Source organism: Panthera tigris, chromosome C1 (genome assembly GCF_018350195.1).
Source record: "Panthera tigris isolate Pti1 chromosome C1, P.tigris_Pti1_mat1.1, whole genome shotgun sequence".
Taxonomy (NCBI): domain Eukaryota; kingdom Metazoa; phylum Chordata; class Mammalia; order Carnivora; family Felidae; genus Panthera; species Panthera tigris.
This window is the reverse complement of record NC_056667.1, coordinates 182,451,918-182,464,974: the sequence shown is the minus strand read 5'-3', so window position 1 is coordinate 182,464,974 and position 13,057 is coordinate 182,451,918. Positions and strand designations below refer to the sequence as shown.

Below are 13,057 nucleotides of genomic sequence, written 5' to 3'. Positions count from 1 at the left end.
TAAGTTGCTGACCAAATCTCACCTCCTGGTTCCACGGCAAAAATGATTAAAACCGAAACACAAAACCTCATTTCTCATTCTTTGTTATTCAATTTTCAACCAAAAGTAGCTCCCTTCATTGAGACAATCATTGCCTCATTCTATGTGGGCACTTGTGTCCCAGGTCAGTCCTCAGTTTGAGTAAAAGAAAAACATACTATTTGATTCCTCGGTTTGGGAGTCTTTGCTAATGAATTTCTAGGGCTACGCTCTTAAGTGCTCTTAAAAAAAGGTGTCTACACTTACTGATATACTTAAGTCTAGTTTAGTCTCAGCCCTTAGAATTCTTTCTGTTTCAGATAGACATGGTACCCCACAACTTTAGAAAGTGATTACATACTGTACATTTGTAATAACAGTAGGGTTTTTTTCTTAATTTGTTTTGTTTTCGTTAAAAGCTCACTTTCCCAGATCTCTCTGTCAGAAATCAAGAGGGAAAGGACAAATAAAAACGAACTACACTCCTGGAACAGTATATTTATATAGTTCAAACGATGTTTTATGATCTTAAATACTGTTTCTAAAACTACATAATTCAAAGCACAGTATTTATAGTATTTAAAAATGACGTTCAGAAGAAAAACTGAAACCAAAAATATTATTAAGGTGCAATGGGAAAGACAATGGAACATAGCAAGATAGAAATGGTCTTTTATCATTGAAACAATAATACTGTTTCCTCACCCAAGTGCAGCCTTCATTTAAGCCCAGAGAATGAAGAAATGTACACATAATCAACTAAAGCAAGTTACAAAGGAAGCTGATCCATGACTTCATAAAATAATCTCTGTCACAGTACTGCATTCTGGGAAGCAGCCAGCTGTTTTCAAGCCTTAATGAAAAATGCCAGATAAGTGGCTTCACTTCAAAACACAGAAATTGGCCTGAGTAAATCAATGACTTTCTATCAGATTTTGATATCATCTGGAAAGGAAAATCCAGCCTCCTTCTGAAAGCTGAAAACCATCACTTCTTTAATCAAGAAATTTCCTCACTAGAAATAGGTAAAGGGATTAAGAGGTACAAACTTCCAGTTATAAAATAAATAAGTCACAGAGATGAAAAGTACAGCCCTGGATATAGTCAATAACATTGTAATAACGTTGTATGGTGACAGATGGTGATAACACTTATCGTGGTGAGCAATGAGCAACATATAGAATTGTCAAATCACGATGCTGTACACCTGCAACTAATATAATACTGTATGTCAACTATATTTCAATAATAAATTTTTGTAAACATTGCATTTGCTGGAAGGGAAATTCTGTGATCTAAAAAAGAATAAAGCACAAAAAAGCTACATTAAAAAAAATTCCGTGATAAAAGTTATGACATTTCAGTCATCTTAATCATTAAAGTGTCAGTTACCTAACTTCATTGGCTTTCTGAGTGACATACCCAAGTTGCTTTGATTTGTGTTCATTAAGCATAAAAAAAAAAAACAGTAAGTCTAATGTAAAACTATATTATAAAATCAGTGCTTGACATTTGAAACTATAGCACCTTAGAAATATTTAGCTCTTTTTTTAGACATGAATACTATGTTGAACATACATCTTTCACAAAAAGAAACTGTTTCTTATGAATTTCCAAAGGAAAAAAATAAAGATATGCTTTTATTTACACAGTTAAGAAACACGTACATTAGGACAGCGGTGTTCAAACCTGGCTACATATTTAAGTCACCAGGGACCTTTTAGAAACTAACAATACCCCAGCCCACACAGATCAAATCAGTCCTCTGAGGGTGATGCCTAAGTACTGGTGTTTCGTTTTGTTTTGTTTTTTTACTTTTTTAAAGCTACGTGGGTGATTCTAATGGAGCCAGGTTTGAGAATCCTACATAGGGCGTGGACTCTCAAATTTGGCTGCACATTGGAACAACTTGGGGCAGGAGTTAAAAACAGTGGTTCTTTGGTCCTGTTATCAGCTGAATTGTGTCCCTCCAAAATTCATATGTTGAAGTCCCACACCTAGATCCTCAGAATGTGAATGTACTTGGAGATGAGTTGTTTAAAGAGGTGAAATGAGGCCATGAGGGTGGGCCCCTAATCCTTATAAGAATAGGGAAGAAAGTGAGGAGAGATTAGGATATAGACCAGTACAGAGGGAAAACCATTCGAAGGAACAGGGAGGAAAAGAATACTGTCTACAAGCCCAGAGGAGAGTCCTCAAAAGCAACTAACCCTCGGACACCTTGATCTCTGACTTTTAGCCTCCAGAATCATGAGAAAATAAATTGCAGAAAATAAATAATCATGAGCCACTTACACAGTAATGCTTTGTTCTGGCAATCTTAGCAAACTAAAACAGGGCCCATCCTCAGAATTCTGATCTCACAGGCATGGGTGTAGCCAGGGATCAGCATCCAGGGCTAATGCCATGACTTTAGGTATCCTGAAGTCTGACTTCACCTGTTCTCCACTTGATGTTAGCTTGAGAGAGCAGCTGTTTACACTTTGTAACACCTTCCTATTAAAGCTATTTAGTAAATGCAACCAAGATAGGAATAGAAAATAAAGGTTTTCATTTTATTGAGGGCTTTGCTCCTTGCAGTTAAGAACTCTCACAAGAGAAACTCTCTTTCTCAACTGTTTCTAACACCATCAGCGGAAGGTGAATATTTTTTTCCTTATGGTGGTGGTATATTTGTTTCCTATCTCCACAGATACGGTTTTCAAATATTCTTATTTCTATTTATCCTTCCACTCTTCATACTGCCATACTCTATATCATTGAAAACTTTACATAATTATTTCAAAATATGAATTTTAACAGGCTCAATGTTAATTTAGAAGGCAACCGCTATACATTTTCTTTCCCCCTAAGAGTAGTTTCACAGCTTCTGAGTCACGCAAAACTCGGATCCAATCAGCTCTGCAATCAAATAGCTGTGTGGCCTTCAGGAAGTTTTATAAACTCTCCAAACTTCCAGGCAGTCTCCCTAAAAAGACAAGGTATGTGTTCCGCTGGCCCTTTCCCTCCTACCTGCTGGTAGAAGTCTGGGGCCCAAAATAGAAATGATGTTTTGACAATAGTAGAACAGCCCATTAGCTGAAAACTCCCACCTCAATTAAATATTACTTGAGAGAGAATTCAATGTCTACCTTTGCTGAAACACTCTATTTTGAGGATACCACATTACAGTGGCATGGCTTGTACCATATTCTAACCATTGTGTGGAGAAGAGTTTGAAGAAGAAAAAAACATGGAAGTTAGCTTTTTTGTGTCTGACATCTCAGTGAGGCTGCAGGAGTGGTCACTGCTCTCCAAGCTTCACAATGCCACCCAAGCATGACAAGAAGAAGAAAGATACCGGAAAGGCGGACAAAAAAGACAAAGACCCAGTTAACAAACCTGAGGGCAAGGCCAAAAAAAGAAGAAGTGGTCCAAAGGCAAAGTTCAGGACAAGCTTAAAAATCTGGTCTTGTTTGACAAAGTGACATATGACAAACTCTGTAAGGAAGTTCCCAACTATAAGCTTATAACCCCAGCCATGGTCTCTCAGAGACTAATGATTCAAGGTTCCCTGGCCAGGGCAGCCCTTCAGGAGCTCCTTAGTAAAGGACTCACTAAACTGGTTTCAAAGCACACAGCTCAAGTAATTTACACCAGAAACACCAATGGTGGAGATATCCCAGCTACTGGTGAAGATGCATGAACAGATCCCACCAACTATACATTTTGAAAAATAAAAACCTCATTAAATCAAAAAAAGAGATAGAAAAATGTGGGAGTTATAAATTCAGTTAGGAGGTTACTGCAGAAGTCCAGGCTCAGGAGTTGGTGGCTTGGACTAACACTAGCAATGGAGGTACAATTGGGAAGTTGGTGGAGTAAAGGTATATTCTGGGGGGATGAGTTAAATAGGTGATGGAGATCAAGGAGTGCACATGTTGTGATGAGCACCAGATGTTGTATGGAAGTGTTAAATCACTGTATTGTACACCTGAAACTAATATTATACTGTATGTTAACTAACTGGAATTTAAATAAAAACTTTTTAGAAGAAATACACTTTGGAAGTGCAATCAAAGTGAATTAATGATGCACTAAATGTAGAGGGAGTCATCAAAGATGGCTCCCAATGTTATAAGATGATAGAGGCATTATTTACTCATGCAGACTAGAAGAGAAGCATATTTCTAGGGGAAGATCAAGACTTTAAACATATAAAACTTGAGGTATCTGTGAGACACAAACATGGAGTTGTCACATCAGAGTTGAAGGGATGAGTCTGAAATTCAAACAAGTTTTTTCCAGAGGTGATTTGAAAGTAACTTTTCTTTTCATCATTAGCCTTGGGATCATTGCCCAACCCATCCCAAGTACAAAGCACAAAACAAGCACAGCCATCCAAATACCATCCTAAATATTTAGGGAACAGTATGAGGCACCAGGTCAATCTTTTCTCCACAAGGAAAAATCATAATTCTTCTGATATTTCCATTGGTTTTGTTTTGTAGCCTTTTCTTTCTGGGGTTAATTGACTTTAATAAATTCTTTAATCCTATGTCAAATATTTGATTTATTTCCATTTAATCTTTCATTTTAATGTGTATAGTTTATGCATGTTTTCAAAATTCTGTCTAAAGTTTATTTCTAAAATATCTTTATCCAAAAAATCTCTGCAATATTTAGATTCCAATATGGCAGGGAACATCATGGAGTATTAGGTGATCACAATCTATAAAAGGAGCTAGTAAGGGAATTCAGACAAGGAGAGAAAGGGGATTTCTAAAATTTTATCCCGAAGTCAGAATGTTTTTAATTCTTTTTATTTATTTTGAGATAGAGAAAACATGAGTGGTGGAGGGAAAGAGAGGGAGAGAGAGAGAATCCCAAGCAAGTGCCCACTGTCAAAGCAGAGCCTGAAGTGGGGCTCGAACACTAGCCGTGAAATCCTGACCTGAGCCAAAGTCAAGAGTTGGACGCATAACCGTCTGAGCCACCCAGGTGCCCCTAGAAGACAGAATTTTGACTTCTGCCTCTCTCCTCTGAAAGTACTCGTTCAAATTGTATCAATCATCTCAATAGTGCTTTTGAATATAAGAAAGAAACTTCTGATTTGATTGTTGTGGTTATGGGAAAGGCATTGAGGTATGGTGGATGTGCTGCCTTCACAAAGTCAAAAGCATGAACAGTAATCTTCTTGGCTGTAAAGAACACTCCCCAGCTGTACATTTATAAATGTCCCTGAACTCAGTGAAAGTGGGTTTAGGGATCCATTAAGCATTTTATCTTATTATCCCTTGCTAACACTACTTTTAAAAGAGCTGAAGAAAGAAATCCCTTGGAAGACCACTTCCCATCCATTTATATCCTAGAAGGGACCCTAACAAAAACCACTTGTTGGCAAGCCAAATCACTTATTCTGAGACAAGAGAAGGGACCATAAATGCATCCATTTTAAAGTATTCATCTTTTAACTATAGGCCACTAATATTGAATGACAGCTGCCGTAAACTCTAATTGGCTAAGATGCATTAGAGCAAAAATACTTTCATAGTTGTCTTACAGATTTCTGGAAGCATATCACAGCATGTATCCTTGCAGCTATAACCATTTTAACCCAGCTTACTCTTCCAGGAAGTTTATTTTAGGCTGTGAAATTTAAATACTGCACTTACTCAAAAAAAAAAAAAAAGTATAAAGACTTTACAAAATCATTATATAATGCAGGATATTGGGACAACGTGTAAAATACGGAAAAACCAGGGTGGCTGCATAGCTCAGTCGGTTGAGCATCTGACTTTGGCTCAGGTCATGATCTCATAGTCCATGGGTTCAAGCCCCGCTGACAGCTCAGAGCTTAGAGCCTGGAGCCTGCTTCGGATTCTGTGTCTCCCTCTCTCTCTCTGCCCCTCCCCCACTCACACTCTGTCTCTTTCTGTCTCTCAAAAATGAATAAATGTTAAAAAAAAAATTAAAATAAGGAAAAGCTATGAACATCAAGAACCTTCCTCCTACACCTTGATTTTAAGTCGTTCAGCAGGCCCAGCTTCTTTGGTTTCCATCAGTCATTACCCTGATGACGATGAACCAGTACAAATAGACAATTTACCAATTATCCTCATTTTGTCCAAACATCAGAGCCTTTCCCTAACCAATCTGTCTAAAGATTTGCAATTGATCTTTTTTATTTTTCTTCCTACCAGCCATGGAGGGATTAACACATAAAAAGGACATAAAGACCAGATGAGAGGCAAAAATAAAAGGAGGAGAAAAATAGGGCAACTTAGATAATTCTCCAACTAGATAATGAATTCCTGAATAATTAAGAATCAGCTAAGTAGTGGTGCCAACCCCATTCACTTAATTTTTTAAAAAGTTATCTTCTAAGTCAAGGGCAAGTCCTTTAAAGAGCCAGTAACTGTTCCACTCATACATGTTTTGTTCCTAGGAGCAGGTGCCTTAAAATATTTCCTTTATTAATTTTTCACTTTTTATACATTGATCCTAAGCTTCACCAAAGAAGGAAAAAGAGAAAACAAAACAAAACCAGCAGACCTGAGCAAATCAGGATACTTTCCCTAACAGATGGGATCTTCCTTTCTTTTTAACACTCACAGCAAATGTTTTAAAATGCTATCTTCTATTTCTTCACCATTCCTAACCCCATTGCCTCATGCCACTTTAATATTTACTCAAGGGATGCCTGGGTGGCTCAGTCATTTAAGCAACCAACTCTTGGTTTTCACTCAGGTCATGATCTTGCAGTTCATGGGAGAGCCCCATAATGGGCTCCACGCTGTCAGCATGGATTCTCTCTCTTTCTCTGCCCCTCCCCTGTTTGCTCATTCTCTCTCTCTCTCTCAAAAAAGAAAAAATGTAAATATATTAACTCAAAGCCAGTCTATGCCTCACTCCAAATCCCTGTAATGCCTGGGAAAGTGTCTTACCCATAGTAGGGGACTAAGGAATAGCTCTTGAATGAAACTGTTTTAAAAACACTTCTCTGCACACACATACACACACAATAGTGAGTTATCAAGAAAGTAAAAGTATCTAGAAATGGAGAATAACTGAATCCAGTGTGGTAGAGGTGTCTCAGCATAGCAGTTGCTAAACCATCACAAGCTAAAGAAAATAAATACCTAAGTTCTCAGTACAACCCTCTTTCTTAGGACCAGAGCATGGAAAATAGCCACATCTCATCAGACTGTGAGTCTATATAATGGGGAACTGAGAAAGGGCGCTGCAATCAATATAAGTAGCAATGGCCTAAGGAGAGAAAGTATGGGGAGGTTCCCAGACCTAAAACAAAGAATTTGGGAATTTTTTGGAGTCTTTAGTCACATGTGTGTTACTCATTCACCATTCAAAAGAATTCATTCTAAAAATAGCATAGTTCTGATCCATGAGAGATATTTAATAGTCTAGCCCTAACCAAAATTGGGAATATACATGTAAAATGACCATCGCCCTCTTGTTTCAGTAACTTCCCTAAACACCTTTAACTTCTCTGTTTCCCCTGCCTTATTCAACCAACCTGGTAGTAGCAGAAACATTCAAGAAAGAATTTTACCATAGTCATTTATACTTCTACACCTGTGGTTTTACACCTGTGAATAAAGGGCTCTGTTCCATGGTAAAAAGATCGGTCAGTGAGTTGGTTTGTTGGTTAATTGGTAGGTAGGTCAGTTGGAGGAGAGCAAAAGGACCATTCAAATACCCCTGAAATCATACTCAATAAGGTCATCTCTGAGCAGGAAGACAGAAACCCCACCAGGACCATTTGTGTGAAGGTACTGGTAGCTTCTGCCATGAAAGAGAAAAGAATGGGTAGAATGTGGGTGGAGAAATTAGTAATGTAATTAAGGACCAGCCTTATAAGTTGCTGCCCACAGCAACAGCTGAGCCCCCTGTAAGTCTAGTCCAGGTTAATTCTTTATCCTCTTTTCTCTTTCAAACAATGAAATATCCTCTGAGTAGTATAAATTATAGCAACTATTCCAAACTGCTGCTCTGCAGTGAGTGAGGTAACAGGAAAGTATATAATGAAAATGACTTCCACAGGCCTGGTCTAAACACTTTTCTAGGGACAAGAGAGCCTGGGCATGGCTGCTGGCAACAGACATTGTCTGCCTAGTCTCTATCTTCCCTTCTGAGACCTCACACTTTCATTTACCTGTCAAGGTGGCCCTTATTTTCATTCCAGCCAGAATTTACCCATGTGAAATTTTAGAGAGCAAGCACAGAATGGGACTTGTGACTTGGCCCAAACCCCTCCCTTACTTTCCCCGCCAATCTCCAGCCAACCTGTCCCCCATAACCCTGATGTCCATAGCCTCTGCTCTCTCAAAGCTTTGATACAGAGTAAAGCATGAATATTATAAAGAGTAACTTTCTACATAATTCAGCAGACCATTTTATTGAAAAGGAGATAACAGAAGATACAATAAACCAAATAAACCTTTTCCAGATATAATAAAAAAAACTTTCACAAACCTTGAGGAACTTTGTAAGAACTTCTCCTTATGTAAGAACTTCTGTGAGTTACAAATGTAAATAATAAAACTCCAAACATTGCAGATGTGTCCTGGTAGGGCAAAATGGTTCTCTAAAAATTATGGAGGCAGACGACCTACCTACTGGATTAGAGTTTAGAAATTTTGATGTTTGTACTTTGTAGCTCAGCAGGCCTGACCACTGATACAAGCAGCTGTTTGATACAAATCAATAAATTAAGATCTATGAACATACATCACTTTTCCTAAGCGTACAAAGAAATGGAAGGTATTGAATAATAAGGTATGGTAGGAAAATAAAGTCTCTTTACACAATAAACTATTAGGAAGAAAAATAAAAGGCTCAGTTATTTCATTTTATTTTTAACCCCTTAATTTTCACACAGTCATATGTAAAAGAATCCAAACATTTTTTTTTCTCAAGATATGGCATTAAACAACTCAACTGCAAAACACCTGAGGGTTAGTTCAGTCACATCATTTGCATGTGTTGTATTTTGTGAAGAACACATCTGTTGGAGTAGTGCTTCTTTTTTTAATTTTATTTTAATATGAAATTTATTGTCAAATTGGTTTCCATACAACACCCAGTGCTCATCCCAACAGGTGCCCTCCTCAATGTCCATCACCCACTTTCCCCTCCTTCCCACCCCCATCAACCCTCAGATTATTCTCAGTTTTTAAGAGTCTCTTATGCTCTGGCTCCCTCCCTCTAACTTTTTTTTTCCCTTCCTCTCCCCCATGGTCTTCTGTTAAGTTTCTCAGGATCCACATAAGAGTGAAAACATATGGTATCTGTCTTCCTCTGTATGACTTATTTCACTTAGCATAACACTCTCCAGTTCCATCCACATTGCTACAAAAGGCCATATTTCATTCTTTCTCATTGCTAAGTAGTATTCCATTGTATATATAAACCACAATTTCTTTATCCATTCATCAGTTGACACATCTCCAAAGGCAAGGGAATTAAAAGCAAAAATGAACTATTGGGACCTCATGAAGATAAAAAGCTTCTGCACGGCAAAGGAAACAATCAACAAAACTAAAAGGCAACCGACAGAATGGGAAAAGATATCTGCAAATGACATATCGGACAAAGGGCTAGTATCCAGAATCTATAAAGAACTCACCAAACTCCCACCCGAAAAAAAACACACCCAAAAAACAGATAATCCAGTGAAGAAATGGGCAGAAAACATGAATAGACACTTCTCTAAAGAAGACATCCAGATGGCCAATAGGCACATGAAAAGATGCTCAACGTCACTCCTCATCAGGGAAATACAAATCAAAATCACACTGAGATATCTCACGCCAGTGATACCTCACGCCAGTCAGAGTGGCTAAAATGAACAAATCAGGAGACTATAGATGCTGGCGAGGATGTGAAGAAATGGGAACCCTCTTGCACTGTTGGTGGGAAAGCAAACTGGTGCAGCCACTCTGGAAAACAGTGTGGAGGTTCCTCAAAAAATTAAAAGTAGATCTACCCCATGACCCAGCAATAGCACTGCTAGGAATTTACCCAAGGGATACAGGAGTGCTGATGCATAGGGGCACTTGTACCCCAATGTTTATAGCAGCACTTTCAACAATAGCTAAATTATGGAAAGAGCCTAAATGTCCATCAACTGATAAATGGGGTAGTGTTTCTAACAACCAAAATTGTATGGTTTCTTGAAGCAATGTAGTAATTGAAGATTCTCCTTGACTGATATTTTTAAAGGCATCTCTTTAAAATGGGAGGTGGAGGGGCACCTGGGTGGCTCAGTCGGTTGAGCCTTAGACTTCGGCTCGGGTCATGATCTTGTGGTCTGTGAATTTGAGCCCTGCATGGGGCTCTGTGCTGACAGCTCAGAACCTGGAGCCTGCTTCAGATTCTGTCTCCCTCATTCTCTGCCCCTCCCCCACTCAAGCTCTGTCTCTCAGAAATGAATAAATGTTCAAAAAAAATTTTTTTAAGAGAATTCTCTAAAATGGGGATTATGGGGAGGTTGGGATGTGTGGTAAGTTTTATATGCTAGAAAGCCACTATCTTCTCTTCTAAAGGCATAATCTGCTTAAAATAACCTAAGTAGCACATATTCCATTTTGAACTACTTTCAATTACTTTTACTGCTTTTACCTTAAGTAGTAGTAATGAATTTTTCTCTACTCCAGAAGTTCTATGATTAATAGTCATTTGCATAAATTTGCACAAATTACTGCATACTCTTCCATGCACATTCAGCCCCTGGGAATGACTCCCTCTTCTCTCTAACTCAACGGGACAGGACAAAAATAGCAATGGAACAAGTTTAGGCAATAGGTTTAATTCAATAAATGGATTGTATGAAGTATATTGTTTTCTCTTTTTTCCATTATTCTCTAGCCTTACATGATAGAGAAAGGATGAGAGATGATACAAGTCAAAGAATGAGTAATAAAGATGGAAGAAGCACAAGGAAAAAGTCTTCTGTATCATTTATTTTGCATTGTTTTTACCTTTTCCATGGTTACTCATGAGAATTTGCATCTGCACGGAATCCAAATGCATAGCTTTCCCATCCTCTACTCCAGAATTAAAGTATATAAGGGGCAACTGAGTGGCTTAGTCGGTTAAGCATCTGACTATTGATTTTGGCTCAGGTCATGCTCTCACAGTTTTGTGAGTTCGAGCCCCACGTCGGGCTCTGCCTGGCAGCATAGAGCCTGCATGGGATTCTCTCTCTGCCTCTCCTCCACTCATGCTGTCTCTGTCTCTCTCAAAATAAATAAACTTAAAAAAATTTTTTTAATTAAAAAAAATATATATATAATGCTCAGCTTTCAATTATTCCTGTAAAATATCCTTCAATCACTCACATCCCTTCTACCTAAACTCTGAAGCTCCTGAAAGCTGACAAGAGCAAGGGAAGGAATTTTTGCCGAGGATCCCAATGAGCCTCTGTGAGTCACAGAAATGGGCCAGCCTGCTTCTGCTGGTCTGCTAACAACAGAGCTGCATCATTTCCAAATGAAAAATGAAAACCTTCTTGGCCACAGAAGGAAGAGTGAAAGAGGGAAGCGTTTGCACACACCAGGAGGGGAACATACTGCTTCATCACCTGGAGGGTGGAGCTGTTTCCCCGGGAATGTTTATAAGACCACTGACGTAAATGTATAAACTAAAAAGGGGGAAGTGTGTATAAAAAATGTCACTATGGCACAAATGAAGCCAGAACATGAATGATCTAGAAACTTTTTCTTTATTTGTTTATTCATGAACATAATTTTAAAACTAACAATCAAGATGAGGAATAAACATTAGCAATTACAGTATCTCATTTAGTTATTTGACATTTGTCCATGCTAAAATGTTCTCATTCTAGAAAAGTTAAAATTACAAAGAGCTATAAAGAAAAAAACATCACTAAAGGGAAAAAATATCATCTAAACATATTAAGCATATTAAGATTATTGACATGCTGGTATATTTTCTTCAGATATCTTGCTAGTTGTATTATTTTTGCATTGTTGTACCCAGATGCGTACCTAATTGTGGATCCTTTCTTTCATTTACTGTTGCAACATCTGTTATTAACAGTTCTATAAATATCATGTTTATGAATGAATTTAATCTTGAAATTAAGCAAAAGTAGAGAGAGTGACTCATCAGTGATTACATACACACACAAACACAAAAGAAAGTTCAAGGATACATTTCCTTCATTAACACTTCATCATATTGTTCTCATAAATCCTTTTCAAACTGTGGGATCTACTGTAATTTATGAGACAGAAAGAGAGTTCCCTTTCATTGCTTAACAACTTTAAAAAAATAACCCATTTCAGAAAACTTCAGAGCTAAAAACTGTCCCAGCAACAATAATGTTAGCATGGAGTCCAATCAGAGCACCTCAAATATTTATCTAAAACATATCTCAAGAACTGACTAGTATCTATCTTGCCTTTTTAAAAATCTAATGGAGTCAAGAGAGAATTTTTGTATCAGAAACTGCCTGAAAGTCTGAACAGCTCTTTACAGTTAGGACTTAATACCAAATAAACATTTGCTTGTTTAATGCCATTGAGCACAGAGCCAAGGAGAGTTGATCTTGACAGTTAAGCCATTTGTGCTGAATGATAATATAAATTAGAAAAAATTGCTTGTTCAAAATGAACTAATTTATCATTCAGCATGTTTACTGAGCAATGCTGAAGGAAAACCTTACACTTGTATGAAAGGAAGTTTCTGAAACTGTATATCTTTGGTTGAAATACATGCACAGAATAACTAGATGCAGATATAGAGCAATACACCAAGTCAAAAAAACTTCATACCATCAAGTGGTATGAATGACCTTTGGTTCCAAATTTAAGCTTTGTGCATTTCTCAAAAAAAAAATTGGTTATTTTATATGCTTTTCCTAAAAAAGAAAAAAACTACACCTTATTTGTTTATCAGTTTTTAAAATAGTTTTCCATAACCTCACTAATGCTGATTATAAGTATTTAGGTTATTATTCCCAGCAAACTGCATAACATTAAATTTTTCCAAAATACACACAGATGTTGGTGCT

General features: G+C 37.5%; 1 protein-coding gene and 1 pseudogene across 2 annotated transcripts in view; one reads left to right on the top strand and one right to left on the bottom strand.

Annotated features, from left to right (window-relative positions):
* The window catches only part of PLCL1 (phospholipase C like 1 (inactive)), a 343,861-nt gene that overhangs the window by 212,407 nt on the left and 118,397 nt on the right, over positions 1 to 13,057 (bottom strand). The gene's annotated exons all lie outside the window — the stretch shown is intronic.
* LOC102963603 lies at positions 3,223 to 3,703 on the top strand (annotated as a pseudogene).